The sequence below is a fragment of the Dendropsophus ebraccatus genome, chromosome 13 (assembly GCF_027789765.1).
Source record: "Dendropsophus ebraccatus isolate aDenEbr1 chromosome 13, aDenEbr1.pat, whole genome shotgun sequence".
NCBI classification, from domain to species: Eukaryota; Metazoa; Chordata; class Amphibia; order Anura; family Hylidae; genus Dendropsophus; species Dendropsophus ebraccatus.
Window position 1 is genome coordinate 8820048 of NC_091466.1, and position 26784 is coordinate 8846831.

Sequence of the window (26784 nt, forward strand, 5' to 3'; positions counted from 1 at the left end):
GGAACATTTTCTCCTGTCTGAACATTGCACAGGTGCCTGAACGATCCAGCCCATGTTCAGTATTCACACAGCTGATGAATAGGAGACAATGTGCCTGGAGCATTCCTAATGATGAGGAGGGTGGGGAGGAGTGACAGAGAGGGTGGGCCAGCCTAATGCATACACAATTTAAGCCACGGCCGTTGGGCACGGAACGGCGAGTTTAAAACTTGTTTTTTTGGACAATAACTGCATCACCTGACCTCAGGACAGATCTTGGATTAAAAGCAGCTATCTGACGGTACAAGGGGTTTGGGGGGGACAGATTGTGGGTACAGAGTCACTTTAAGCTCCATTCACTTCAATGAAACTGAGTTGCTGTCGCTGGAGAAAAGCAGCCATGTTGGTTGTACAACTTATTGCAGCCTCCAAAGTAAAGAGTCAGTCTAGTAAAGCCTCTTACAATACAGTATATCTATATCACGGTAACATGCCCTGCTAAGGCCATAAAGTGTACCTGTCATTATAAAAAGAACTTTTGACATGTCAAAGAGACGTCATAGATACATGTCAAAAGTTTTGATTGGTCCGGGTCTGAGTTTTCACACCCGTACTGATCGGGAAAGCAAGCAGCAGAGTTAAAAAAAAAAAAAGAGTTGGGCTCCATAGGAGCCCATTATAAGTCCGACTCTTTTTTTAAAAATTTCAGCGCGGAGAGAGGATGTGCTGCAGCTGCGGTCGTTTCCTCGCTCTATCTCCCGGTGAGTACAGGTATGAACACCCAGACTGATCAAAACTTTTGACATGTCTCTATGACGTTTCTATGACACGTCAAAAGCTTTTTATAACAACAGTGACACTTTAAAAAAATATTGTAAGGATCTTTCGTCATGTTTTTTCTAATTTTCCATTTCACTATCTATAATTTATAGTACTCCTGAAATCTTTCCATTTTAACTACTAGGCCTAAATCTAAGCTGAAACCTCTCTGTTCTGTGTGTGATGATAAGGAGGAGATTTACTAGAATGTGATCTGTGCTGAATTACAGAGAAAGGTGACACTAGTAGACAGAAGAGACAATAGATGAAGCTCGCAGCTCGGCCTCCCCCCCTTGCTCAGACACCTTTTGCATTCTTGTTAGTTACTGTCCTACTATTGCCTATGTCCATGGGGTTTGCTGTAAAGCACATCTCTAGTTTTTCATGGAAAATTCTGGAATAAGGTAAGGCTCCATAAACACCATGGTATTAGCAGACAATGGGTAGGAGGCTTCACGACCATCACAATATCCTTCCCTCCAATGAGTAGAATGGAAAAGGTGAACCAAGCTCCATATACAGATGAGGGACCTGTATAGCATACAGTAATACCAGGAGTGGGGAGCCTACCTTAGACCCCACTTACCGCTGTGCCCCGAACCTGTAAGGAGTGCTGAACACCCATCCTACCTCTACTTCTAGAACATTCCAAGAAGCCAATTCTTTAAGGAAGATCTTTGTTTCCAGAGACTGTACAATATAGAGGAAGTCATGTGTGAGATATTCATAGATACTTCTCAGATCCTGCAGATCACATGTAGACAACACTTGGTGGAACGTCTCCTTTCCTGGTAGAGAGAATAACCAATGGACAGGGATGTTAGTTCTCAATGTAAAATCCTTTCTCAGGGGACATGGCCCCCATGTGTATAGGCTCCTGCCACAAAGCAGAAAGTGCTGCACTCCTCACAATAAGCCTGTACCCCAACACCAGGATATGGTCCTCTCCGAATGTTTTTTGCCCCATTTGTAGCTGGTGCAGTATAAAGCTGGTATAATCTTACTTCACCCATTTCCATCCGCCCTTCTGTTTCTCGGGACACCAGGTGACCATGAATCCCAGAGCATTGACTGCGCGGACCGGAAGCCATCTTCTTTATCCATTCTTAGAACTTTATTCTAGGAAAGTAATACTTTTCCTCTCTCTCGGCTCGCATGGTGACCAATGGCCGCATGATGTTACCGATATTACGTGAGGGAGATGGAAGTGGGGCATCAGGAGGGCAGAGAAGTGTTACTTTTCCTCCTACCAGATGACCCCTCTAGGCTACATTCATACATCAAAGTGACTCTGTACCCACAATCTGACCCCCCCAAACCACTTGTACCTTCGCATAGCTGCTTTTAATCCAAGATCTGTCCTGGGGTCCGTTTGGCAGGAGATGCAGTTATTGTCCTAAGAAACAACTTTTAAACTTGCAGCCCTGTGTCAAATTTGTGTGGCCTAGAGTGTCTGTGCGCCCTCTTCATCATTAGGAATGCCCGAGACAGGATTTCTCCTATTCATCACCTGTGTGAACACTGCACATGGGCCTTAATGATCCAGCTCATGTGCCGTGTTCACACAGGTGATGAATAAGAGAAATTGTATTCCTAATGATGAAGAAGGTGGGGAGAAAGGAACGGAGGGGCGGCACAAGCCTAGGGCATAGACACTCTAGGCCACGCCAATTTGACACAGGGCTGCAAGTTTAAAAGTTGTTTCTTAGGACAATAACTGCATCACCTGCCGAACGGACCCCAGGACAGATCTTGGATTAAAAGCAGCTATCCTAGGTAGAAGTGGTTTGGGGGGGGGGGGGTCAGATTGTGGGTACAGAGTCACTTTAAGTTTAGATTTTTAGTGTAGGTTACATAGTTACATAGTTGGTACGGTTGAAAAAGATGAAAAAAACTGCTAGAGACCAGGCTGTTACAACCACGAGAGGTCCTAGAATGAGTAACAGCTGGCCAACTAGGACATTGTACTCACCCTCCTCTCCGTATCTTGCAGGAAACTGTCCCATTGTTTCTTTCTTCTAGAAAAAAAGACAACAGAGAGTTTAAGGTTTAGTTATTCACATAAATTATAGAGGGTGAGAGCTACAGGCTGGCACTGCCCTTATAATCATAGATCACCAGGGTGCTCCGCTGCATCACCGCTAATACAAGTGACCCAAAAAAGTCACATGGCTCACAGTGCAAATTCACATTCAACTGGTGTCAGAAAATTATCCATATTTGTAAATGACTTCTATTTAAAAAGTCTCCAGTCTTCTAGTAATTATAAGCTGCTGTATGTCGTGCAGGAAGTGCTGTATTCTTCCCAGTCTGACACAGTGCTCTCCGCTGCCACCTCTGTCTATGTCAGGAACTGTCCAGAGCAGGAGAGGTTTTCTATGGGGATTTGTTACTGCTCTGGGCAGAGGTGGTAGCGGAGAGCACTGTGTCAGACTGGTGGAATAAAGCACTTCCTGCAGGACATACAGCAGCTGACAAGTACTGAAATATAGGAGATTTTTAAATAGAAGTAAATTACAAATATGGAAAACTTTTTTCAACCAGCACAAGACTAAAAAGCTGCCTTCAGGAGACTGGACCTGGATACAGTAAGTATAGCTGTTATATAGAAGCCTTCAGGAGACTGGACCTGGATACAGTAAGTATAGCTGTTATATAGCTGCCTTCAGGAGACTGGACCTGGATACAGTAAGTATAGATGGTCTATAGCAGCCTTCAGGAGACTGGACCTGGATACAGTAAGTATGGCTGTTATATAGCTGCCTTCAGGAGACTGGACCTGCATACAGTAAGTATAGCTGTTATATAGCTGCCTTCAGGAGACTGGACCTGGATACAGTATGTATAGCTGTTATATAGCTGCCTTCAGGAGACTGGAGCTGGATACAGTAAGTATAGCTGTTATATAGCAGCCTTCAGGAGACTGGACCTGGATACAGTAAGTATAGCTGTTATATAGCAGCCTTCAGGAGACTGGACCTGGATACAGTAAGTATAGCTGTTATATAGCTGCCTTCAGGAGACTGGACCTGGATACAGGAAGTATAGCTGTTATATAGCTGCCTTCAGGAGACTGGACCTGGATACAGTAAGTATAGCTGTTATATAGCAGCCTTCAGGAGACTGGACCTGGATACAGTAAGTATAGCTGTTATATAGCTGACTTCAAGAGATTGGACCTGGATACAGTATGTATAGCTGTAATATAGCAGCCTTCAGGAGACTGGACCTGGATACAGTAAGTATAGCTGTTATATAGCAGCCTTTAGGAGACTGGACCTGGATACAGTATGTATAGCTGTTATATAGCTGCCTTTAGGAGACTGGACCTGGATACAGTAAGTATAGCTGTTATATAGCAGCCTTCAGGAGACTGGACCTGGATACAGTAAGTATAGCTGTTATATAGCAGCCTTCAGGAGACTGGACCTGGATACAGTAAGTATAGCTGTTATATAGCTGCCTTCAGGAGACTGGACCTGGATACAGGAAGTATAGCTGTTATATAGCTGCCTTCAGGAGACTGGACCTGGATACAGTAAGTATAGCTGTTATATAGAAGCCTTCAGGAGACTGGACCTGGATACAGTAAGTATAGCTGCTATATAGCTGCCTTCAGGGGACTGGACCTGGATACAGTAAGTATAGCTGTTATATAGCAGCCTTCAGGAGACTGGACCTGGATACAGTAAGTATAGCTGTTATATAGAAGCCTTCAGGAGACTGGAGCTGGATACAGTAAGTATAGCTGTTATATAGCTGCCTTCAGGAGACTGGACCTGGATACAGTAAGTATAGCTGTTATATAGAAGCCTTCAGGAGACTGGACCTGGATACAGTAAGTATAGCTGTTATATAGCTGCCTTCAGGAGACTGGACCTGGATACAGTAAGTATAGCTGTTATATAGCTGCCTTCAGGAGACTGGACCTGGATACAGTATGTATAGCTGTTATATAGCTGCCTTCAGGAGACTGGAGCTGGATACAGTAAGTATAGCTGTTATATAGCAGCCTTCAGGAGACTGGACCTGGATACAGTAAGTATAGCTGTTATATAGCAGCCTTTAGGAGACTGGACCTGGATACAGTATGTATAGCTGTTATATAGCTGCCTTTAGGAGACTGGACCTGGATACAGTAAGTATAGCTGTTATATAGCAGCCTTCAGGAGACTGGACCTGGATACAGTAAGTATAGCTGTTATATAGCAGCCTTCAGGAGACTGGACCTGGATACAGTAAGTATAGCTGTTATATAGCTGCCTTCAGGAGACTGGACCTGGATACAGGAAGTATAGCTGTTATATAGCAGCCTTCAGGAGACTGGACCTGGATACAGTAAGTATAGCTGTTATATAGCTGCCTTCAGGAGACTGGACCTGGATACAGTAAGTATAACTGTTATATAGGAGCCTTCAGGAGACTGGACCTGGATACAGTAAGTATAGTTGTTATATAGAAGCCTTCAGGAGACTGGAGCTGGATACAGTAAGTATAGCTGTTATATAGCAGCCTTCAGGAGACTGGACCTGGATACAGTAAGTATAGCTACTATATAGCTGCCTTCAGGAGATTGGACCTGGATACAGTAAGTATAGCTGCAATATAGCTGCCTTCAGCAGACTGGACCTGGATAGAGTAAGTATAGCTGTTATATAGCAGCCTTCAGAAGACTGGACCTGGATACAGTAAGTATAGCTGTTATATAGCAGCCTTCAGGAAACTGGACCTGGATACAGTAAGTATAGCTGTTATATAGCAGCCTTGAGGAGATTGGACCTGGATACAGTAAGTATAGCTTTTATATAGAAGTCTTCAGGAGACTGGAGCTGGATACAGTAAGTATAGCTGTTATATAGCAGCCTTCAGGAGACTGGACCTGGATACAGTAAGTATAACTGTTATATAGGAGCCTTCAGGAGACTGGACCTGGATACAGTAAGTATAGTTGTTATATAGAAGCCTTCAGGAGACTGGAGCTGGATACAGTAAGTATAGCTGCTATATAGCTGCCTTCAGGAGACTGGACCTGGATACAGTAAGTATAGCTGCTATATAGCTGCCTTCAGCAGACTGGACCTGGATAGAGTAAGTATAGCTGTTATATAGCTGCCTTCAGGGGACTGGACCTGGATACAGTAAGTATAGCTGTTATATAGCAGCCTTTAGGAGGTTGGACCTGGATACAGTAAGTATAGCTGTTATATAGCTGCCTTCAGGAGACTGGACCTGGATACAGTAAGTATAGCTGTTATATAGCTGCCTTCAGCAGACTGGACCTGGATACAGTAAGTATAGCTGTTATATAGCTGCTGTCAGGAGACTGGACCTGGATACAGTAAGTATAGCTGTTATATAGCAGCCTTCAGGAGACTGGACCTGGATACAGTAAGTATAGCTGCCTTCAGGAGACTGGACCTGGATACAGTAAGTATAGCTGCTATATAGCTGCCTTCAGCAGACTGGACCTGGATAGAGTAAGTATAGCTGTTATATAGCTTCCTTCAGTAGACTGGACCTGGATACAGTAAGTATAGCTGGTATAAAACTGCCTTCAGTAGACTGGACCTGGATACAGTAAGTATAGCTGTTATATACCTGCCTTCAGGAGACTGGACCTGGATACAGTAAGTATAGCTGTTATATAGCTGCCTTCAGGAGACTGGACCTGGATACAGTAAGTATAGCTGTTATATAGCAGCCTTCAGGGAGGGCACGGAGCATACGCAGTGTAGCGGAGGCCCGGCATGGCCTGGTTAGCTGGGACTGCAGCATAGGGTTAATAGGATAGAGGCAGGGCCGATTCTAGCTTTTCTGCTGCCTGAGGCAAAAATTAAAATGGCGCCCCCCCCCCCCCCCATTCTAGAATCAATTGTGTAGCAACTATTTCACATGTGCTGCTATATATACCACCCCTCCACTATGCCCCAGTATAAATATATCCACATGTGCTGCTATATACCACCTCCTCCACTATGCCCCAGTATATATATATCCACATGTGCTGCTATATACCACTTCCTCCACTATACCCCAGTATACATATATATCCACATGTGCTGCTATATACCACCTCCTCCACTATATCCCAGTATACATATATCCACATGTGCTGCTATATACCACCACCTCCTCCACCATGCCCCAGTATACATATATCCACATGTGCTGCTATATACCACCTCCTCCTCCACCATGCCCCAGTATACATATATATCCACATGTGCTGCTATATACCACCTCCTCCACTATATCCCAGTATACATATATCCACATGTGCTGCTATATACCACCACCTCCTCCACCATGCCCCAGTATACATATATATCCACATGTGCTGCTATATACCTCCTCCACTATATCCCAGTATACATATATCCACATGTGCTGCTATATACCACCACCTTCTCCTCCACCATGCCCCAGTATACATATATATCCACATGTGCTGCTATATACCACCTCCTCCACTATATCCCAGTATACATATATCCACATGTGCTGCTATATACCACCACCTCCTCCACCATGCCCCAGTATACATATATCCACATGTGCTGCTATATACCACCTCCTCCTCCACCATGCCCCAGTATACATATATCCACATGTGCTGCTATATACCACCACCTCCTCCACCATGCCCCAGTATACATATATCCACATGTGCTGCTATATACCCCCACCTCCTCCACCATGCCCCAGTATACATATATCCACATGTGCTGCTATATACCACCACCTCCACTATATCCCAGAGACTATGGTATACACTGGGGTATAGTAGTGGAGGAGGCAGGAGGAACAGCACAGACTGACAGGATACAACATGGCTCTGGTGCTGGAGGAGTTGGCTCTTATGTCTGCTGCTGTTATCAGTCTGCAGCCGTCACAAAGACGGATGATGTGCTCTCCGGTGTGCACACTCTCCTAGAAGCACACTGCACTGCCTGTATGGGCTCTGGCACAGTGACTACAGACCTTGCTCCGGCTACCACCTCCTGGCTCCCTCCCGGGCTCTGAGACCTGACCCCCAAACAATTATCACCCTCAGCCACCAGCCTCCCCCCTCAGCCCTGTTATACATACTTACTAGTACTGGGGAGGAGGAGGGATCAGCATGTGGAGCCGCTGTGGCCGGCCGAGCAGGCATGTACCCAATCCTCAGGAAGACTGCCGGGTGACGTCACACATAACAGAGACGTAGCCCGGCAGTTCCTGGGGAGGGCGGCAGGGGGCGGCCAGGGACTGAGCACTGCTAGGAGATCGGGGGCTGCTGTCATTTTAGTGAAGTTACTCTTCACTAAAATGACAATGTCAGGGAAGATTGTGCCGCCCCCTGCAGGAACACAGGAGCTGCCGCCTGAGGCTGAAGCCTCAGTCTGCCTCATGGCAGGAGCGGGCCTGGGTAGAGGGAGCGTGGAGTGTGAGGGGAGAAGGAAAAGGTCAGGAGGAGGGGGGCGAGTGGTTTGAAAGGAAGTGAGGGGATTGGAGCAGGGTACTCACCAGGGGTGGAGCTTGGGGTCAGATAGGAAAGAGGAATCGCGTGGATCGTCAGAGCTTGCCGGACCAGCTTCAGCCCGACCGCCCGCCCTAGGTAGCAGCATGGGATTGTGAAGGTGGTCGGGTGAGGGTCTTTTTTCTCCTCTTCGTCATGACAGCCTGCGTGGGGAGGTCTTGCAGGGCACCTAAAAATTGGCCTGGTTAAATGGGGACCCATCATAGGGATGGCTTCCTATCTTTACCAAGTTATTTGGTAATGGAAAGTGTGGTTAAAGTTAAGTGGTTCCCTTCGGGATAGGACCCTGGGAACGGTTTGGTGTGCGGCAGTACCAGTAGACTTATTGTCAACTCCTGAGTCGGCGCGGTGCGGCTAGGAGAGAAAATTGGTTTAGATTTTGGTACTGCCCGTAATGGGGCCTTGCCAGACCTCCCTGCATTTCAATTAAAAGAAAATATTGATTCCAGACAATGTTAATGTTTTAATGTTTTGGATGTTTTTTGTTGACATGTTATTTATTGCTATGGTCAAACACTTTAATAAAGAAAAGGCTGTTGTGGCCGTTCTATTCCAACGCTAAACTGGAGTCGGTTGAAGTCTGTGACGTAAAGGTACTGGGGGGAGGGGGAGCGGACAGAAGGTGGGATAGGAATGCTTGGGAAAGGAAGGGTCAATCAGAAGGAACTCAGCTATACACAGAGTCAAGGAGACTGGAGCTGGATACAGTAAGTATAGCTGTTATATAGCAGCCTTCAGTAGACTGGACCTGGATACAGTAAGTATAGCTGTTATATAGCTGCCTTCAGGAGACTGGACCTGGATACAGTAAGCATAGCTGTTATATAGCTGCCTTCAGAAGACTGGACCTGGATACAGTAAGTATAGCTGTTATATAGCAGCCTTCAGGAGACTGGACCTGGATACAGTAAGTATAGCTGTTATATAGCTGCCTTCAGGAAAGTGGACCTGGATACAGTAAGTATAGTTGTTATATAGCTACCTTCAGGAGACTGGACCTGGATACAGTAACTATAGCTCGTTATATAGCAGCCTTCAGGAGAGTGGACCTGGTTACAGTAAGTATAGCTGTTATATAGCTGCCTTCAGGAGACTGGACCTGGATACAGTAAGTATAGCTGTTATATAGCTGCCTTCAGGAGACTGGACCTGGATACAGTAAGTATAGTGTTATATAGCTGCCTTCAGGAGACTGGACCTGGATATAGTAAGTATAGCTGTTATATAGCTGCCTTCAGGAGACTGGACCTGGATACAGTAAGTATAGCTGTTATATAGCTGCCTTCAGGAGAATGGACCTGGATACAGTAAGTATAGCTGTTATATACCTGCCTTCAGGAGACTGGTCCTGGATACAGTAAGTATAGCTGTTATATAGCTGCCTTCAGGAGACTGGACCTGGATACAGTAAGTATGGCTGTTATATAGCTGCCTTCAGGAGACTGGAGCTGGATACAGTAAGTATAGCTGTTATATAGCTGCCTTCAGCAGACTGGACCTGGATAGAGTAAGTATAGCTGTTATATAGCAGCCTTCAGTAGACTGGACCTGGATACAGTAAGTATAGCTGTTATATAGCTGCCTTCAGGAGACTGGACCTGGATACAGTAAGTATAGCTGTTATATAGCTGCCTTCAGGAGAGTGGACCTGGATACAGTAAGTATAGTTGTTATATAGCTACCTTCAGGAGACTGGAGCTGGATAGAGTAAGTATAGCTGTTATACAGCTGCCTTCAGGAGACTGGACCTGGATACAGTAACTATAGCTCGTTATATAGCTGCCTTCAGGAGAGTGGACCTGGTTACAGTAAGTATAGCTGTTATATAGCTGCCTTCAGGAGACTGGACCTGGATACAGTAAGTATAGCTGTTATATAGCTGCCTTCAGGAGACTGGACCTGGATACAGTAAGTATAGTGTTATATAGCTGCCTTCAGGAGACTGGACCTGGATACAGTAAGTATAGCTGTTATATAGCTGCCTTCAGGAGACTGGACCTGGATACAGTAAGTATAGCTGTTATATAGCTGCCTTCAGGAGAATGGACCTGGATACAGTAAGTATAGCTGTTATATACCTGCCTTCAGGAGACTGGTCCTGGATACAGTAAGTATAGCTGTTATATAGCTGCCTTCAGGAGACTGGACCTGGATACAGTAAGTATGGCTGTTATATAGCTGCCTTCAGGAGACTGGAGCTGGATACAGTAAGTATAGCTGTTATATAGCTGCCTTCAGCAGACTGGACCTGGATAGAGTAAGTATAGCTGTTATATAACTGCCTTCAGGAGAATGGACCTGGATACAGTAAGTATAGCTGTTATATACCTGCCTTCAGGAGACTGGACCTGGATACAGTAAGTATAGCTGTTATATACCTGCCTTCAGGAGACTGGACCTGGATACAGTAAGTATAGCTGTTATATAGCTGCCTTCAGGAGACTGGACCTGGATACAGTAAGTATAGCTGTTATATAGCTACCTTCAGGAGACTGGAGCTGGATAGAGTAAGTATAGCTGTTATATAGCTGCCTTCAGCAGACTGGACCTGGATAGAGTAAGTATAGCTGTTATATAACTGCCTTCAGGAGAATGGACCTGGATACAGTAAGTATAGCTGTTATATACCTGCCTTCAGGAGACTGGACCTGGATACAGTAAGTATAGCTGTTATATAGCTGCCTTCAGGAGACTGGACCTGGATACAGTAAGTATAGCTGTTATATAGCTGCCTTCAGGAGACTGGACCTGGATACAGTAAGTATAGCTGTTATATAGCTACCTTCAGGAGACTGGAGCTGGATAGAGTAAGTATAGCTGTTATATAGCTGCCTTCAGGAGACTGGACCTGGATACAGTAAGTATAGCTGTTATATAGCTGCCTTCAGGAGACTGGACCTGGATACAGTAAGTATAGCTGTTATATAGGAGACTGGAGCTGGATACAGTAAGTATAGCTGTTACATAGCTGCCTTCAGAAGACTGGACCTGGATAGAGTAAGTATAGCTGTTATATAGCTGCCTTCAGGAGACTGGACCTGGATACAGTAAGTATGGCTGTTATATAGCAGCCTTCAGGAGACTGGACTTGGATACAGTAAGTATAGCTGCTATATAGCACCCTTCAGGAGACTGGACCTCCATACAGTAAGTATAGCTGTTATATAGCAGCCTTCAGAAGACTGGACCTGGATACAGTAAGTATAGCTGTTATATAGCAGCCTTCAGGAAACTGGACCTGGATACAGTAAGTATAGCTGTTATATAGCAGCCTTGAGGAGATTGGACCTGGATACAGTAAGTATAGCTTTTATATAGAAATCTTCAGGAGACTGGAGCTGGATACAGTAAGTATAGCTGTTATAGAGCAGCCTTCAGGAGACTGGACCTGGATACAGTAAGTATAACTGTTATATAGGAGCCTTCAGGAGACTGGACCTGGATACAGTAAGTATAGTTGTTATATAGAAGCCTTCAGGAGACTGGACCTGGATACAGTAAGTATAGCTGTAATATAGCTGCCTTCAGGAGACTGGACCTAGATACAGTAAGTATAGCTGTTATATAGCTGCCTTCGGCAGACTGTACCTGGATACAGACCTGGATACAGTAAGTATAGCTGTTATATAGCTGCTGTCAGGAGACTGGACCTGGATACAGTAAGCATAGCTGTTATATAGCAGCCTTCAGGAGACTGGACCTGGATACAGTAAGTATAGCTGTTATACAGAACCCTTCAGGAGACTGGACCTGGATTCAGTAAGTATAGCTTTTATATAGTTGCCTTCAGGAAACTGGACCTGAATACAGTAAGTATAGCTGTTATATAGGAGACTGGACCTGGATACAGTAAGTACAGCTGTTATATAGCTGCCTTCAGGAGACTGGACCTGGATACAGTAAGTATAGCTGTTATATAGCAGCCTTTAGGAGACTGGACCTGGATACAGTAAGTATAGCTGTTATATAGCAGCCTTCAGGAGACTGGACCTGGATACAGTAAGTATAGCTGTTATATAGTTTCCTTCAGGAAACTGGACCTGGATACAGTAAGTATAGCTGTTATATAGGAGACTGGACCTGGATACAGTAAGTACAGCTGTTATATAGCTGCCTTCAGGAGACTGGACCTGGATACAGTAAGTATAGCTGTTATATAGCAGCCTTCAGGAGACTGGACCTGGATACAGTAAGTATATCTGTTATATAGCAGCCTTCAGGAGACTGGACCTGGATACAGTAAGTATAGCTGTTATATAGCAGCCTTCACGAGACTGGAGCTGGATACAGTAAGTATAGCTGTTATATAGCAGCCTTCAGGAGACTGGACCTGGATACAGTAAGTATAACTGTTATATAGGAGCCTTCAGAAGACTGGACCTGGATTTAGTAAGTATAGCTGTTATATAGCTGCCTTCAGGAGACTGGACCTGGATACAGTAAGTATAGCTGTTATATAGCAGCCTTCAGGAGACTGGACCTGGATACAGTAAGTATAGCTGTTTTATAGCAGCCTTCAGGAGACTGCACCTGGATACAGTAAGTATAGCTGCTATATAGCACCCTTCAGGAGACTGGACCTGCATACAGTAAGTATAGCTGTTATATAGCAGCCTTCAGAAGACTGGACCTGGATACAGTAAGTATAGCTGTTATATAGCTGCCTTCAGGAGACTGGACCTGGATACAGTAAGTATAGCTGTTATATAGCTGCCTTGATGAGATTGGACCTGGATACAGTAAGTATAGCTTTTATATAGAAATCTTCAGGAGACTGGAGCTGGATACAGTAAGTATAGCTGTTATATAGCAGCCTTCAGGAGACTGGACCTGGATACAGTAAGTATAACTGTTATATAGGAGCCTTCAGGAGACTGGACCTGGATACAGTAAGTATAGTTGTTATATAGAAGCCTTCAGGAGACTGGACCTGGATACAGTAAGTATAGCTGTTATATAGCTGCCTTCAGCAGACTGGACCTGGATAGAGTAAGTATAGCTGTTATATAGCTGCCTTCAGGGGACTGGACCTGGATACAGTAAGTATAGCTGTTATATAGCAGCCTTCAGGAGGTTGGACCTGGATACAGTAAGTATAGCTGTTATATAGCTGCCTTCAGGAGACTGGACCTGGATACAGTAAGTATAGCTGTAATATAGCTGCCTTCAGGAGACTGGACCTGGATACAGTAAGTATAGCTGTTATATAGCTGCCTTCAGCAGACTGGACCTGGATACAGTAAGTATAGCTGTTATATAGCTGCTGTCAGGAGACTGGACCTGGATACAGTAAGTATAGCTGTTATATAGCAGCCTTCAGGAGACTGGACCTGGATACAGTAAGTATAGCTGCTATATAGCTGCCTTCAGCGGACTGGACCTGGATAGAGTAAGTATAGCTGTTATTAAGCTGCCTTCAGGGGACTGGACCTGGATACAGTAAGTATAGCTGTTATATAGCTGCCTTCAGGAGGTTGGACCTGGATACAGTAAGTATAGCTGTTATATAGCAGCCTTCAGGAGACTGGAGCTGGATACAGTAAGTATAGCTGTTATATAGCAGCCTTCAGGAGACTGGACCTGGATACAGTAAGTATGGCTGTTATATAGCTGCCTTCAGGAGACTGGACCTGCATACAGTAAGTATAGCTGTTATATAGCAGCCTTCAGAAGACTGGACCTGGATACAGTAAGTATAGCTGTTATATAGCAGCCTTCAGGAAACTGGACCTGGATACAGTAAGTATAGCTGTTATATAGCAGCCTTGATGAGATTGGACCTGGATACAGTAAGTATAGCTTTTATATAGAAATCTTCAGGAGACTGGAGCTGGATACAGTAAGTATAGCTGTTATATAGCAGCCTTCAGGAGACTGGACCTGCATACAGTAAGTATAGCTGTTATATAGCTGCCTTCAGCAGACTGGACCTGGATAGAGTAAGTATAGCTGTTATATAGCTGCCTTCAGGGGACTGGACCTGGATACAGTAAGTATAGCTGTTATATAGCAGCCTTCAGGAGGTTGGACCTGGATACAGTAAGTATAGCTGTTATATAGCTGCCTTCAGGAGACTGGACCTGGATACAGTAAGTATAGCTGTAATATAGCTGCCTTCAGGAGACTGGACCTGGATACAGTAAGTATAGCTGTTATATAGCTGCCTTCAGCAGACTGGACCTGGATACAGTAAGTATAGCTGCTATATAGCTGCCTTCAGCGGACTGGACCTGGATAGAGTAAGTATAGCTGTTATTAAGCTGCCTTCAGGGGACTGGACCTGGATACAGTAAGTATAGCTGTTATATAGCTGCCTTCAGGAGGTTGGACCTGGATACAGTAAGTATAGCTGTAATATAGCAGCCTTCAGGAGACTGGAGCTGGATACAGTAAGTATAGCTGTTATATAGCAGCCTTCAGGAGACTGGACCTGGATACAGTAGGTATAGCTGTTATATAGCAGCCTTTAGGAGACTGGAGCTGGATACAGTAAGTATAGCTGTTATATAGCAGCCTTCAGGAGACTGGACCTGGATACAGTAAGTATAGCTGTTATATAGCTGCCTTCTGGAGACTGGACCTGGATACAGTAAGTACAGCTGTTATATAGCTGCCTTCAGGAAACTGGACCTGGCTACAGTAAGTATAGCTGTTATATAGCTGCCTTCAGGAGACTGGACCTGGATACAGTAAGTATAGCTGTTATATAGCTGCCTTCAGCAGACTGGACCTGGATACAGTAAGTATAGCTGTTATATAGCAGCCTTCAGGAAACTGGACCTGGATACAGTAAGTATAGCTGTTATATAGCAGCCTTGATGAGATATGGACCTGGATACAGTAAGTATAGCTTTTATATAGAAATATTTAGGCGACTGGAGCTGGATACAGTAAGTATAGCTGTTATATAGCAGCCTTCAGGAGACTGGACCTGGATACAGTAAGTATAACTGTTATATAGGAGCCTTCAGGAGACTGGACCTGGATACAGTAAGTATAGTTGTTATATAGAAGCCTTCAGGAGACTGGAGCTGGATACAGTAAGTATAGCTGTTTAATTCAGCAGACTGCAATAATGTGAGTGATGTGTTGGAGGTAATGCGGCCGCTCAGAGTCTCACAGACTCTCCTTATCTTCCTGCAAGGACCTGAAATAACCTTCCGGATGACGTCATCAGGTCCTTGCTGGCAGCAGACAGACATGTGAGGAGGTAATAGGGAAGGGTGGAGGAGGAAACAGGTGTATTATACAGGGAGCAGTACAGCTGTGTATTAAGGCCCTATTCCACCAACAGATCTGACGACAGATTATCTGCCAAAGATTTGAAGCCAAAGCCAGGAATGGATATGAAAAGAGGAGAAATCTCAGTCTTTCCTTTATGACCTGATCTATGTTTATAGTCTGTTCCTGGCTTTGGCTTCAAATCTTTGGCAGATAATCTGTAGTCAGATCTGTCGGTGGAATAGGGCCTTTAGTATTTAGAGCTCCAGTATGTTATTAAGTAAATTGATATTGTTTTCTACTAGTATCCAAGATATAAATAAATATATATATATATATATATACAGGGACCAGTGGGAGCACTATATGGATAGGAGACAGTATACAGGTAATATTGTATGTGGCAGCATATGTGATGTGAGGTGCATGGTGGCAGTATATGGAAGAGTATATATGATAGTGGGGCTATGGGAGCAGTATATATGGGAGAGGGGCCATGGGAGCAGTATATATGATAGTGGGGCTATGAGAGCAGTATATATGATAGTGGGGCTATGAGAGCAGTATATATGATAGTGGGGCTATGGGAGCAGTATATATGATAGTGGGGCTATGAGAGCAGTATATATGGGAGAGGGGCAATGGGAGCAGTATATATGGGAGAGGGGCAATGGGAGTAGTATATATGATAGTGGGGCCATGGGAGTAGTATATATGGTAGCGGGGTTATGAGAGCAGTATATATGATAGTGGGGCTATGAGAGCAGTATATATGATAGTGGGCTATGAGAGCAGTATATATGGGACAGAGGCCATGGGAGCAGTATATATGGGAGAGGGGCAATGGGAGCAGTATATATGGGAGAGGGGCCATGGGAGCAGTATATATGGGAGAGGGGCCATGGGAGCAGTATATATGGGAGAGGGGCCATGGGAGCAGTATATATGGGACAGAGGCCATGGGAGCAGTATATATGGGAGAGGGGCAATGGGAGCAGTATATATGGGAGAGGGGCTATGGGAGCAGTATATATGGGGCAGAGGCCATGGGAGCAGTATATATGGGGCAGAGGCCATGGGAGCAGTATACAGTATATATGGGGCAGAGGCCATGGGAGCAGTATATATGGGAGAGGGGCTATGGGAGCAGTATATATGGGGCAGAGGCCATGGGAGCAGTATACAGTATATATGGGGCAGAGGCCATGGGAGCAGTATATATGGGAGAGAGGCCATGGGAGCAGTATATATGGGGCAGAGGCCATGGGAGCTGTATATATGGGAGAGGGGCCATGGGAGCAGTATATATGGGAGAGGGGCTATGGGAGCAGTATATATGGGGCAGAGGCCATGGGAGCAGTATATATGGGGCAGAGGCCATGGGAGCAGTATATATGGGGCAGAGGCCATGGGAGCAGTATATACGGGGCAGAGGCCATGGGAGCAGTATATATGGGGCAGAGGCCATGGGAGCAGTATATATGGGAGAGGGGCCATGGGAGCAGTATATATGGGAGAGGGGCTATGGGAGCAGTATATACGGGGCAGAGGCCATGGGAGCAGTATATACAGGGCAGAGGCCATGGGAGCAGTATATATGGGAGAGGGGCTATGGGAGCAGTATATATGGGGCAGAGGCCATGGGAGCAGTATATATGGGGCAGAGGCCATGGGAGCAGTATATATGGGGCAGAGGCCATGGGAGCAGTATATATGGGACAGAGGCCATGGGAGCTGTATATATGGGAGAGGGGCTATGGGAACAGTATATATGGGGCAGAGGCCATGGGAGCAGTATATATGGGACAGAGGCCATGGGAGCTGTATATATGGGAGAGGGGCTATGGGAACAGTATATATGGGGCAGAGGCCATGGGAGCAGTATATATGGGACAGAGGCCATGGGAGCAGTATATATGGGAGAGGGGCTATGGGAGCAGTATATATGGGGCAGAGGCCATGGGAGCAGTATATATGGGACAGAGGCCATGGGAGCAGTATATATGGGACAGAGGCCATGGGAGCAGTATATATGGGGCAGAGGCCATGGGAGCAGTATATATGGGGCAGAGGCCATGGGAGCAGTATATATGGGACAGAGGCCATGGGAGCAGTATATATGGGGCAGAGGCCATGGGAGCAGTATATATGGGGCAGAGGCCATGGGAGCAGTATATATGGGAGAGGGGCTATGGGAACAGTATATATGGGGCAGAGGCCATGGGAGCAGTATATATGGGGCAGAGGCCATGGGAGCAGTATATATGGGACAGAGGCCATGGGAGCAGTATATATGGGGCAGAGGCCATGGGAGCAGTATATATGGGAGAGGGGCAATGGGAGCAGTATATATGGGGCAGAGGCCATGGGAGCAGTATATATGATAGCGGGGCTATGGGAGCAGTATATATGGGAGAGGGGCCATGGGAGCAGTATATATGGGGCAGAGGCCATGGGAGCAGTATATATGGGACAGAGGCCATGGGAGCAGTATATATGGGAGAGGGGCTATGGGAGCAGTATATATGGGGCAGAGGCCATGGGAGCAGTATATATGGGACAGAGGCCATGGGAGCAGTATATATGGGGGAGGGGCTATGGGAGCAGTATATATGGGGCAGAGGCCATGGGAGCAGTATATATGGGACAGAGGCCATGGTTGCAGTATATATGGGGCAGAGGCCATGGGAGCAGTATATATGGGGCAGAGGCCATGGGAGCAGTATATATGGGAGAGGGGCAATGGGAGCAGTATATATGGGGCAGAGGCCATGGGAGCAGTATATATGGGGCAGAGGCCATGGGAGCAGTATATACGGGGCAGAGGCCATAGGAGCAGTATATATGGGAGAGGGGCTATGGGAGCAGTATATATGGGGCAGAGGCCATGGGAACAGTATATATGGGACAGAGGCCATGGGAACAGTATATATGGGGCAGAGGCCATGGGAGCAGTATATATGGGAGAGGGGCTATGGGAGCAGTATATATGGGAGAGGGGCAATGGGAGCAGTATATATGGGGCAGAGGCCATGGGAGCAGTATATATGGGGCAGAGGCCATGGGAGCAGTATATATGATAGCGGGGCTATGGGAGCAGTATATATGGGAGAGGGGCCATGGGAGCAGTATATATGGGGCAGAGGCCATGGGAGCAGTATATATGGGGCAGAGGCCATGGGAGCAGTATATATGGGAGAGGGGCCATGGGAGCAGTATATATGGGAGAGGGGCTATGGGAGCAGTATATATGGGACAGAGGCCATGGGAGCAGTATATATGGGAGAGGGGCTATGGGAGCAGTATATATGGGGCAGAGGCCATGGGAGCAGTATATATGGGGCAGAGGCCATGGGAGCAGTATATATGGGGCAGAGGCCATGGGAGCAGTATATATGGGAGAGGGGCAATGGGAGCAGTATATATGGGGCAGAGGCCATGGGAGCAGTATATACGGGGCAGAGGCCATAGGAGCAGTATATATGGGAGAGGGGCTATGGGAGCAGTATATATGGGGCAGAGGCCATGGGAACAGTATATATGGGACAGAGGCCATGGGAACAGTATATATGGGGCAGAGGCCATGGGAGCAGTATATATGGGAGAGGGGCAATGGGAGCAGTATATATGGGAGAGGGGCAATGGGAGCAGTATATATGGGGCAGAGGCCATGGGAGCAGTATATATGATAGCGGGGCTATGGGAGCAGTATATATGGGAGAGGGGCCATGGGAGCAGTATATATGGGGCAGAGGCCATGGGAGCAGTATATACGGGGCAGAGGCCATGGGAGCAGTATATATGGGAGAGGGGCTATGGGAGCTGTATATATGGGGCAGAGGCCATGGGAGCAGTATACAGTATATATGGGGCAGAGGCCATGGGAGCTGTATATATGGGGCAGAGGCCATGGGAGCAGTATATATGGGGCAGAGGCCATGGGAGCAGTATATATGGGAGAGGGGCTATGGGAGCTGTATATATGGGGCAGAGGCCATGGGAGCAGTATACAGTATATATGGGGCAGAGGCCATGGGAGCTGTATATATGGGGCAGAGGCCATGGGAGCAGTATATATGGGGCAGAGGCCATGGGAGCTGTATATATGGGGCAGAGGCCATGGGAGCAGTATATATGGGGCAGAGGCCATGGGAGCAGTATATTTGGGGCAGAGGCCATGGGAGCAGTATATATGGGGCAGAGGCCATGGGAGCAGTATATATGGGAGAGGGGCTATGGGAGCAGTATATATGGGGCAGAGGCCATGGGAGCAGTATATATGGGGCAGAGGCCATGGGAGCAGTATATATGGGGCAGAGGCCATGGGAGCTGTATATGTAGCAAGGAGGGGACTGTTAGGAGCGGTGTATTGGGGTACAGGGTCTCTGAGGTTAAAGAGGTTGGCCGGGCAAAGTCAACTTTTCCCCTATCTACTAAATGAGGGAAAAGTCAGAGATTGCTGGGGGGGGGGGGGGGGTCCAACTTACTTACCCCCCACGATCTCTGTATTATCCCCGGCTTCTGTGTTATGAATAGAGGGGAGGGTACAGCATGTGAACGCGGCTCTATTCATTCCTATAGAGGTGTCGGAAAAAGCTGAGTAAGCAGGAAAAGTGATGTACTCCTCTCTCCAGTGGCTCCGTAGGAACGTGCTGTACCCGCGGCTATATTCATAACATAGAAGCCGGGGGCAGATACAGAGGCTGTGGGGGGTACAGAGGTTGGACCCCCCTGTGATCTCCTACTTTTTCCCTATCCTGTGGATAGGGGAAAAGTTGATTTTGCCGGACAACCTCTTTAACAGTATTATTGGGTATCTAAGGCTGGCACTATTAGAGGGTCTCTGAGGCTGGCACTATTAGAGGGTCTCTGAGGCTGGCACTATTAGGGGGTCTCTGAGGCTGGCACTATTAGAGGGTCTCTGAGGCTGGCACTATTAGGGGGTCTCTGAGGCTGGCACTATTAGAGAGTCTCTGAGGCTGGCACTATTAGAGAGTCTCTGAGGCTGGCACTATTAGAGGGTCTCTGAGGCTGGCACTATTAGGGGGTCTCTGAGGCTGGCACTATTAGAGAGTCTCTGAGGCTGGCACTATTAGAGAGTCTCTGAGGCTGGCACTATTAGAGAGTCTCTGAGGCTGGCACTATTAGAGAGTCTCTGAGGCTGGCACTATTAGAGAGTCTCTGAGGCTGGCACTATTAGAGAGTCTCTGAGGCTGGCACTATTAGAGAGTCTCTGAGGCTGGCACTATTAGAGGGTCTCTGAGGCTGGCACTATTAGGGGGTCTCTGAGGCTGGCACTATTATGGGGTCTCTGAGGCTGGCACTATTATGGGGTCTCTGAGGCTGGCACTATTAGGGGGTCTCTGAGGCTGGCACTATTAGAGGGTCTCTGAGGCTGGCACTATTAGAGGGTCTCTGAGGCTGGCACTATTAGAGGGTCTCTGAGGCTGGCACTATTAGAGGGTCTCTGAGGCTGGCACTATTAGGGGTCTCTGAGGCGTGCACTATTAGAGGGTCTCTGAGGCTGGCACTATTAGAGGGTCTCTGAGGCTGGCACTATTAGAGGGTCTCTGAGGCTGGCACTATTAGAGGGTCTCTGAGGCTGGCACTATTAGAGGGTCTCTGAGGCTGGCACTATTAGGGGTCTCTGAGGCTGGCACTATTAGAGGGTCTCTGAGGCTGGCACTATTAGAGGGTCTCTGAGGCTGGCACTATTAGAGGGTCTCTGAGGCTGGCACTATTAGAGAGTCTCTGAGGCTGGCACTATTAGGGGGTCTCTGAGGCTGGCACTATTAGAGAGTCTCTGAGGCTGGCACTATTAGGGGGTCTCTGAGGCTGGCACTATTAGGGGGTCTCTGAGGCTGACACTATTAGAGGGTCTCTGAGGTGTGCACTATTAGAGGGTCTCTGAGGCTGGCACTATTAGAGTCTCTGAGGCTGGCACTATTAGAGGGTCTCTGAGGCTGGCACTATTAGAGGGTCTCTGAGGCTGGCACTATTAGAGGGTCTCTGAGGCTGGCACTATTAGAGGGTCTCTGAGGCTGGCACTATTAGAGGGTCTCTGAGGCTGGCACTATTAGAGGGTCTCTGAGGCTGGCACTATTAGAGTGTCTCTGAGGCTGGCACTATTAGGGGTCTCTGAGGCTGGCACTATTAGAGGGTCTCTGAGGCTGGCACTATTAGAGGGTCTCTGAGGCTGGCACTATTAGGGGGTCTCTGAGGCTGGCACTATTAGAGAGTCTCTGAGGCTGGCACTATTAGAGGGTCTCTGAGGCTGGCACTATTAGAGAGTCTCTGAGGCTGGCACTATTAGAGGGTTTCTCTATGCCACCACCACTGAGTTTAAGGCTGGTACCAATATATGTGTAGTGTATACACTTCTGGTATCTATTTCTGTATGCAGTATATTCATATATGTTCTCGACCTACAGTATACATCCATTTGGTTATTACTATCAGTTGTATCACCCTCTCATCCCATCCTTATCAGCAGCTGTAATATCATCCTGTAATATAAGGAGACAGGGATGAAATCCGGCAGCGGCAGCCTCCTTTATTCCTGCCTCCACATACAGATCCTTATCCATCTCCCAGCAATGCTGTCCCTTCCTGATCCCTATCCATCTCCCAGCAATGCTGTCCCTTCCTGATCCCTATCCATCTCCCAGCAATGTTGTCCCTTCCTGATCCCTATCCATCTCCCAGCAATGCTGTCCCTTCCTGATCCCTATCCATCTCCCAGCAATGCTATCCCTTCCTGATCCCTATCCATCTCCCAGCAATGCTGTCCCTTCCTGATCCCTATCCATCTCCCAGCAATGTTGTCCCTTCCTGATCCCTATCCATCTCCCAGCAATGCTGTCCCTTCCTGATCCCTATCCATCTCCCAGCAATGCTATCCCTTCCTGATCCCTATCCATCTCCCAGCAATGCTGTCCCTTCCTGATCCCTATCCATCTCCCAGCAATGCTGTCCCTTCCTGATCCCTATCCATCTCCCAGCAATGCTGTCCCTTCCTGATATTTATCCATCTCCCAGCAATGCTGCCCCTTCCTGATCCCTATCCATCTCCCAGCAATGCTGTCCCTTCCTGATCCCTATCCATCTCCCAGCAATGCTGTCCCTTCCTGATCCCCATCCATCTGCCAGCAATGCTGTCCCTTCTGATCCCTATCCATCTCCCAGCAATGCTGTCCCTTCCTGATCCCTATCCATCTCCCAGCAATGTTGTCCCTTCCTGATCCCTATCCATCTCCCAGCAATGCTGTCCCTTCTGATCCCTATCCATCTCCCAGCAATGCTGTCCCTTCCTGATCCCTATCCATCTCCCAGCAATGCTGTCCCTTCCTGATCCCCATCCATCTGCCAGCAATGCTGTCCCTTCCTGATCCCTATCCATCTCCCAGCAATGCTGTCCCTTCCTGGTCCCCATCCATCTCCCAGCAATGCTATCCCTTCCTGATCCCTATCCATCTCCCAGCAATGCTGTCCCTTCCTGATCCCTATCCATCTCCCAGCAATGCTGTCCCTTCCTGATCCCTATCCATCTCCCAGCAATGCTATCCCTTCCTGATCCCTATCCATCTCCCAGCAATGCTGTCCCTTCCTGATCCCCATCCATCTGCCAGCAATGCTGTCCCTTCTGATCCCTATCCATCTCCCAGCAATGCTGTCCCTTCTGATCCCTATCCATCTGCCAGCAATGCTGTCCCTTCTGATCCCTATCCATCTCCCAGCAATGCTGTCCCTTCCTGATCCCTATCCATCTGCCAGCAATGCTGTCCCTTCCTGATCCCTATCCATCTGCCAGCAATGCTGTCCCTTCCTGATCCCTATCCATCTGCCAGCAATGCTGTCCCTTCCTGATCCCTATCCATCTGCCAGCAATGCTGTCCCTTCCTGATCCCTATCCATCTCCCAGCAATGCTGTCCCTTCCTGGTCCCCATCCATCTCCCAGCAATGCTATCCCTTCCTGATCCCTATCCATCTCCCAGCAATGCTGTCCCTTCCTGATCCCTATCCATCTCCCAGCAATGCTGTCCCTTCCTGATCCCTATCCATCTCCCAGCAATGCTGTCCCTTCCTGATCCCTATCCATCTCCCAGCAATGCTATCCCTTCCTGATCCCTATCCATCTCCCAGCAATGCTGTCCCTTCCTGATCCCTATCCATCTCCCAGCAATCCTGTCCCTTCCTGATCCCTATCCATCTCCCAGCAATGCTATCCCTTCCTGATCCCTATCCATCTCCCAGCAATGCTATCCCTTCCTGATCCCTATCCATCTCCCAGCAATGCTATCCCTTCCTGATCCCTATCCATCTGCCAGCAATGCTGTCCCTTCCTGATCCCTATCCATCTGCCAGCAATGCTGTCCCTTCCTGATCCCTATCCATCTCCCAGCAATGCTGTCCCTTCCTGATCCCATTCCCACGTGCTTTCCTCTTAAAGAGACAGGAGTGCCGCCTCTATGTTACACATGTCATATAGTACACAAGGTTTTGATTTTATAGTTTTTTTTGTTTTGTGTTTTTAAATCAGAATAAAGAGAAAACATGAACTTACAGGGATGTCGGCTTTTCCTATAGATTACAGAAGACTGAGAGCTGTGCCGTCAGTGAGATAGGAGGCGGCTTGTGGTGACGTTCTCAGCCGGAGGTAGGAAGAAAAGGGAGGAGGAGGAGGAGCGGCATCGGACTGGACTGTAGAAGGTTTCACTTTCTGTGTAACTCTTAACATCCCAGACTCTTTAACACTTAGAAATTACTTGACCGGACTTTAAGGAATAAATAATAGAGAATCCACTGAAAGAATTAAAGAATTGAAAGGATACCAGTATACAGTCCTGGCCAAAAGTTTTGAGAATGATACAAATATTAATTTTTACAAAGTCTACTGCTTCAGTTTTTAAAATGGCAATTTGCATATACTCCAGAATGTTATAAAGAGTGATCAGCTTAACAGAAATTACTTGCAAAGTCAATATTTGCCTAGAAAATGAACTTTACCCCCCAAAACACATTGCAGCATCATTGCAGCCCTGCCTTACAAGGAGAAGCTAACATTGTTTCAGTGATTGCTCCATTAACACAGGTATGGGTGTTGGTGAGGACAGGGCTGGAGATCAATCTGTCATGATTAAGTAAGAATGACACCACTGGACACTTTAAAAGGAGGCTGGTGCTTGGCATCATTGTTTCTCTTCTGGGTTAGGGAAGAAAAAGAGTGCTGCACCTCACACCTATGGCTGATACTTGTACCTCTCGGCTGCATAAAGAACATCAGAATTCTGAATGTGAATTGATCAAGCCACACTGCCCCATGTACCGCGTGCAGGTATCTGATACACATGGGTCCCTACACTAAGTCCACACTGTGCACACGATGGTACATGGGGCAGTATGGCTTGATCAATTCATACACAAAATTCTGATGTGTTTTTTATTTAGCCTAGGGGCACTAGTATCAGCCATAGGTGTGAGGTGCAGCGCTCTTTTTCTTCCCTGAACCGCATTTTGTTATAGTGCTTGAAAATCCCTATATTGTAATCCGTATTCTTCTTCTTCTTCCGTTTCTTCTTCTTCCAGCCATTTTTCTGCGCGTAATACAGCCCGAACCGCTTTGCGCACACACTCCATTCAAACTGCGTTTCGAAGCCCTCGGCGGTGTGTGGTGTGCTATCTATTTTTCGTTTTGATCGGATTTGTCATTTTTAAGAAATTTACGTTAAACGACCCCAAATTTCCCATAGAAAATAATGGCCCATTGCAAATAATGGCCACACTCTAACCGCTAACAGCCAATCACAGCACATATGCAAAAAGCTGAAAAATAGCAGCCAATAGGAACTCTAAGGTCTCGTCAGGCAATGTATCACACCATCCACAGTCACATGTCCACTATTGGCCAATAGAAGATGTAATATATGGAAGGTCCTTAATGATTTTGTCTCACTGACATGAGGAAGATTGTCATGGTAACCGGGCAATGATCTTTAGCAATGATCTTTACCATTATAAGTACCAGATCACTCTTAAAGGGACCCAAGTCGCTCTTAAAAGGACGGGACCCAAGTCACTCTTAAATTGTCCCATGTAGCTCTTAAAGGGATCCAAGTCGCTCTTAAACTGACGGGACCCAAGTTGCTCTTAAACGGACGGGACGCATGTTGCTCTTAAAGGGACCCAAGTCACTCCAAAAGGTATGGGACCCATGTCGCTCTTAAAGAGACACATGTCGCTAGAGCGACCTGGGTCCTTTTAATAGCGACCCGGGTCCCTTTAACCCCTTAAGGACAGAGCCTGAAATGGCCTTAATGACAGAGACAAATTTTATGAATATGACCAGTGTCACTTTATTCATTAATAACTTCGGGATGCTTTTACCTATCCGGCTGATTCTGAGACTGTTTTCTCGTGACATATTGTACTTTACATTTCTGGTAAATTGGAGTCGATAATCATAACAAATCTTTATGAAAAAAACCCAAATAATGTGAAAAAATGTGAAAAACTGCATTTTTCCAACTTTGAAACTTTTCTGCTTATACAGAAAATGGTTATACCACATAAATTATATATTAAATAGCATTAGCAACATGTCTACTTTATGTTGGCGGCATTTATTAAACGATCTTTAATTTTTTTTAGACAATAGAAAGCTTAAAACATTAGCAGCAAATTTCCAAATTTTCAGTAAAATTTCAAAATCAGATATTTTTAGGGACCTGTTCAGGTTTAAAGTGTATTTGAGGGGCCTGTATGTTAGAAAGCCCCACAAAGCACCCCATTTCAGAAACTGCACCCCCCACACTCTGCAAAAGCATATCCAGAAAGTGTTTTAACCCTTTAGGGGAGTCACAGAAATAAAAGCTAAGTGTGTAAGAAATTAGAAAATTTAAATTTTCTGTGCAGAGATTTTATTGTAATCCAATATTTTTCATAATTATAAACCTATTACCAGAGAAATGCACCCCAATAATTATTGCCCCGTTTCTGCAGTTTATAGAAATACCCCATATGTGGCCCTATTGCGCTATTTGACGCAACCACAAGCCTCAGATACAAAGGAGCGCCTAGTGAATTTCAACGCCTCCGTTATATTTGGTCATTTCTGACTGTACCACTTCAGGTTGGCAGAGGCTCTGGGGTGCCAAAACCTAAAAAACACCCCTAAAGGGACACCATTTAGAAAACTACACCCCTCAAGGAATGTAACAAGGGGTGCGGTGAGCATTTGCTTCACAGA

The 26784-nt window shown here is 46.5% G+C and overlaps 1 long non-coding RNA gene across 1 annotated transcript; it reads right to left on the reverse strand.

Annotated features, from left to right (window-relative positions):
- Positions 1-1434: 1434 nt before the first annotated feature.
- Positions 1435-24194, reverse strand: LOC138770714 (uncharacterized). The gene is made up of 3 exons (XR_011359489.1): positions 24103-24194; positions 2771-2816; positions 1435-1586 (listed from the first exon to the last, which is right to left on the reverse strand). It is a non-coding gene; the product is annotated as an uncharacterized lncRNA (long non-coding RNA).
- Positions 24195-26784: the final 2590 nt, after the last annotated feature.